At 45.2% G+C, this 5,334-nt stretch overlaps 1 protein-coding gene across 2 annotated transcripts in view; it reads left to right on the top strand.

Moving 5' to 3' along the window:
* The first annotated feature begins 1,914 nt into the window (after nucleotides 1-1,914).
* The window catches only part of bmper (BMP binding endothelial regulator), a 29,489-nt gene continuing 26,069 nt past the window's right edge, over nucleotides 1,915-5,334 (top strand). For both annotated transcript variants that reach the window (XM_079274590.1, XM_079274591.1), the window contains exon 1: nucleotides 1,915-2,017. The gene's annotated coding sequence lies outside the window, so the exon portion shown is untranslated. The remainder of the gene's footprint in view (nucleotides 2,018-5,334) is intronic.

The raw sequence follows: 5,334 nt of genomic DNA on the forward strand, positions 1-5,334 counted from the left end.
GACACACACACACATACACATACACACACACACACCTGGCCGTGCCTGCTGGTGTGTGTTTCCAGCATGCAGCGACACACAGGTCGAGCGCCGGCTGACAGTCAGTTAAAAGCTGCTGCGGGTGGGTCCTAATTATTTCTTTGAAGAAGCGCTTTTCCTCTCCGTCTGAGCTTCACTTTAAAGAGGCTAGACACACACACACACACACACACACACACACACACACACACACACACACACACACACACACAGAGATACCGTCATGCAACCCGTCTCACCTGTCACATGAGGCTTTAATGTCGACTCCAGACTTCAGATTTATGGGAACATAACGCTGAAACGTTGAGGAGTTTCCATGTTGGAGGAGCTTGTTCTAGTTCAGAGGGAGACGTTTGCATGTTTCATTTGATTTGTTCAATCATCGTTTGTTAGAGTTTAGATTTGCATTTCAAGTCCCACGGAGGAATAGTTTGACTCTTTCTTGACTGACTTTGGGTTTCTGTCAGTGTCCCCAGAGGTTCCCCCCCAACACCCCGGTTTGGGAACCTTTGACCCTTTCAAGAGCCCTTTGACCATAAGGACTGATTCATTCTGCTCCGGAGTGCACGAGGGAGTTAATAGTGAGACGACTGAGAGTGCACGGCCGTTCAGTTCACGGAACAAACATAAACAAAGGTGAAAAAACACGTGTGTGTGCGTGCATGCGCACCTTTGGCTGCACTAGCTTCAAAATAAAGTGAGAAACATTCAGAATCAGAAGAAAGGACAGAAGGAAACTTCTGTCTTTAAAATGAAAGAAGAGAGACATTGTGCTTGTGGGGAGAAAACCTTTTCTTTCTATAATCTGCTGCTGATGTTGCCACGGTGACAGTAAAATGAGTTATTAAAGACAATAACATTTGGAAAATAATTTATTTCTAATTTGTTCAAATTTTGGGAACACATTCTGTAATTGACTTCAGTCCCTCCTGCTAGAACACTTCCAACACAGAGACATGAAGCACATGTAGCGCCCCCCCCCCCCCCCCCCCCCCAGAGGCTCAGTAGCAGGCAGAGACACTGTGATTATTAAAAACTTAGAAGAACAAAAGGAGGGCTGGAGGAGGAGGACTGGGAAAGTCTGCAGGAGACCTGGGAGCAGAGGACCAGAGCGGTCTTGGAGGAGGTTTTTCTGAAAGGTCTGGAGGCAGGAGGAGGTCCCGGGTTGCAGAGGAGGCAGGACTCTCTGGCTCCGTGGTGCGCTCCGAACACCGCAGGTCCGCTTTTAATACCAGAGGAGGAGGAGGAGAGGCCGGTCACGAGAGAGCGAGCGAGAGAGAGAGACTGCAGTCCACTCCTTCACTTCGGACAGTCGGCATCGAGCATCCATGCGCCAAACGGACTTCTGGATTCGCGCAGAGTCTACTTTACGTTAAGACACTTCACTGACTGACTTCACTGAGGGACTCGGATCCGGTTTGAAACTCTCCATTTGTTGCAAATCAGCTGTGCGAGTTGATCGGAGCTCAAATCCACCTCAGGACACTTCGGTTCGGACTCTTCTGCCGGAGTCCGATCCTCAAGCCTCCCGGGATCCCCTCCAGGTCTGCGGGAGTTTGGGGACTGCTTCTAACACTCATGATGTGTTCATCCACGGACTCCCATTTTCCGCGCACGAAGTGATCAGAGCCCCGCTGTCTCCAGCCCGTTGGCGCGTCTTTTGTCATTTTAATGTCTGCGTGATCTCCGCGCGCACGGCTGATTGCTGCTTTGCATTTCAGCTCAAACAGACAAACTGAGGAGGTGCTTCTTCTTCTTCTTCTCCTCCTTCTTGCTGGAATAAAGACGAAAAAGGTCTGCGGGGGAGAACCGTGGATTGTCTTTCTTTGGATTGTTTTTTTATTTATTCCTCCGTTTTCTCCGAACCCGAGGATGTTGCTCCGCCGCTTGAACCCTCCCTCCTGGTCCACCTGTAGCTTTTTCTTCTGCTTCGTGTTGCTGCTCCAAACGCCCCGGTCCTCCTCTCCGCTAATTACAGGTAAGATTAAAGGCATCGCATGGCTTCATAATAACACATCACCGTGCGTAAAATCTACCCAAACACCCGGTTATTGAGTCTGCCGCGTCCCCGGGAATCTCCTCCGGTCTGTTTGTAGTCTGCCGGGGAGAGCGCACCGAAGTCAAAGTCTTTATTTCTTTACATCTTCATGTGTTATATCTGGTCACCAGTAGTGTGGTGGACAGCTACAAGGTCCGCGCGCAGGCAATGGAACCGCGTTCATGATCACAAGGAAGCAAACAAATCAACAGAATACGGGAAAAAACACAACTTCCCGTTTTTATTGAGCACCAGGCTGTTCATTACGTTTTAAAAAGTTCGTGTATTCTCTCTCTCTCTCTCTCTCTCTCTCTCTCTCTCTCTGTCTCTCTCTCTCTCTCTGTCTCTCTCTCTCTCTCTGTCTCTCTCTGTCTCTCTCTCTCTCTCTCTGTCTCTCTCTCCCTCTCTCTCTCTGTCTCTCTCTCTCTCTCTCCCTCTCCCTCTCTCTCTCTCTCTCTCTCTCTCTCTCTCCGTCTCTGTCTCTGTCTCTCTCTCTCTCTCTCTCTCTCTCTCTCTCTCTCTCTCTCTCTCTCTGTCTCTCTCTCTCCCTCTCCCTCTCTGTCTCTCTCTCTCTCTCTCTCTCTCTCCGTCTCTGTCTCTGTCTCTCTCTCTCTCTCTCTCTCTGTCTCTGTCTCTCTCCCTCTCCGTCTCTGTCTCTGTCTCTCTCTCTCTCTCTCTCTCTCTCTCTGTCTCTGTCTCTCTCCCTCTCTGTCTCTGTCTCTCTCTCCCTCTCTCTCTCTGTCTCTCTCTCTCTCTCTCTCTCTCTCTCTCTCTGTCTCTGTCTCTCTCTCCCTCTCTCTCTCTGTCTCTCTCTCTCCCTCTCTCCCTCTCTCTCTCTCTCTGGGCTGCTCCCCCCCTCATTTTTTTTGTTTGACAGCCGCATTGCATCATAGGATATTGTCTGTTTGCCCTGCAGCGCATGTTAAGAAAATGTGGAATAATGGAAACGCAGTGATGTGGTGGTCGCGCGCTGCCTGCCGGCCGGTGTGTGTGGATTAAATGCATTTGATTATGCATTTGATTATGCCTGTTATTCATTTGGCTTCTGTTCCTCAGGGGGGGGGGGGGGGGGGGGGTCATTCTAAAAGGGTTTCCATGAGGACAGCGTAGTTGAATGTCCTGATAATGTCGTGAACAGAAGATCTCTGAGGAAGCTGATTCAGAGGCTTTAACGTCAAGGTACGAGAAAGAGCTGCATGCACATCCGATCATCGGGGTTCCCCGTCTCCTGACCATTACCTGTGTTCCTGAAGCTAACACGGTGATGGGGATCAGATTGGGGGGGAACCTGTACCAGATGGGTCTCTGCAGATCTGTTTGCCATGAGAAACCATCTCTCTCTCTCTGTGTATCAGCTGAGCACCATTGTGATCCCCGTTGCGGATCGGATTCCTCCACCTGGCATCCCAAACATGCACCGTCATTGTCTGCGCTGGACCACAGACCGGAGGGGGTTCTGGGCGGGTTGGGGTCTTATGGTGGGGCCGGTTTGAGGTGTCGCTGCAGCAGGTGGAGCGCAGCAGAGGTCACCCAGTCGGAATCCCCCCCCCCCCCCCCCCCCCTCACTAGAGCTCGTTACTGAATCTGACATGTTCAGGATACTCTGTGACACCTGGTGTGACTGGAGGAAACCTGCAGAAAAGTTCCTCAAAGTAGGTTTTTTAAACACGTAGTTGCCGTCAGTTCCACCAATAAAGCAGCCGGACGTCCACGTTACTGTGATCACTCCTCTGATATCAGCTGTTTGTCCCTCTGTGATCACTCCTGATATCAGCTGTTTGTCCCTCTGTGATCACTCCTCTGATATCAGCTGTTTGTCTCTCTGCGATCACTCCTCTGATATCAGCTGTTTGTCCCTCTGCGATCACTCCTCTGATATCAGCTGTTTGTCTCTCTGCGATCACTCCTCTGATATCAGCTGTTTGTCCCTCTGCGATCACTCCTCTGATATCAGCTGTTTGTCCCTCTGTGATCGCTCCTCTGATATCAGCTGTTTGTCCCTCTGTGATCGCTCCTCTGATATCAGCTGTTTGTCCCTCTGTGATCACTCCTCTGATATCAGCTGTTTGTCCCTCTGTGATCGCTCCTCTGATATCAGCTGTTTGTCCCTCTGTGATCGCTCCTCTGATATCAGCTGTTTGTCCCTCTGTGATCGCTCCTCTGATATCAGCTGTTTGTCCCTCTGTGATCACTCCTCTGATATCCTGAAACTACGGCAAGCTAAATCGTTTACAATAAAGTCGTTTATATCGTTTATAATAAAGTCGTTTATATCGTTTATAATGTCGTTTATATCGTTTAAAATAGTCGTTTATATCGTTTGTAATAAAGTCGTTTATATCGTTTGTAATAAAGTCGTTTATATCGTTTATAATGTCGTTTATATCGTTTAAAATAGTCGTTTATATCGTTTGTAATAAAGTCGTTTATATCGTTTACAATAAAGTCGTTTATATAGTTTATAATAAAGTCGTTTATATCGTTTATAATGTCGTTTATATCGTTTAAAATAAAGTTGTTTATATCGTTTGTAATAAAGTCGTTTATATCGTTTGTAATAAAGTCGTTTATATCGTTTGTAATAAAGTCGTTTATATCGTTTGTAATAAAGTCGTTTATATCGTTTGTAATAAAGTCGTTTATATCGTTTGTAATAAAGTCGTTTATATCGTTTGTAATAAAGTCGTTTATATCGTTTGTAATAAAGTCGTTTATATCGTTTGTAATAAAGTCGTTTATATAGTTTATAATAAAGTCGTTTATATCGTTTGTAATAAAGTCGTTTATATCGTTTGTAATAAAGTCGTTTATATCGCTTGTAATAAAGTCGTTTATATCGTTTGTAATAAAGTCGTTTATATCGTTTGTAATAAAGTCGTTTATATCGTTTGTAATAAAGTCGTTTATATCGTTTGTAATAAAGTCGTTTATATCGTTTGTAATAAAGTCGTTTATATCGTTTGTAATAAAGTCGTTTATATCGTTTGTAATAAAGTCGTTTATATCGTTTGTAATAAAGTCGTTTATATCGTTTGTAATAAAGTCGTTTATATCGTTTGTAATAAAGTCGTTTATATCGTTTATAATAAAGTCGTTTATATAGTTTATAATAAAGTCGTTTATATCGTTTGTAATAAAGTCGTTTATATCGTTTGTAATAAAGTCGTTTATATCGTTTGTAATAAAGTCGTTTATATCGTTTGTAATAAAGTCGTTTATATCGTTTAAAATAAAGTCGTTTATATCGTTTGTAATAA

Source organism: Melanostigma gelatinosum, assembly GCF_949748355.1.
Source record: "Melanostigma gelatinosum genome assembly, chromosome: 9".
Classification (NCBI taxonomy): Eukaryota; Metazoa; Chordata; class Actinopteri; order Perciformes; family Zoarcidae; genus Melanostigma; species Melanostigma gelatinosum.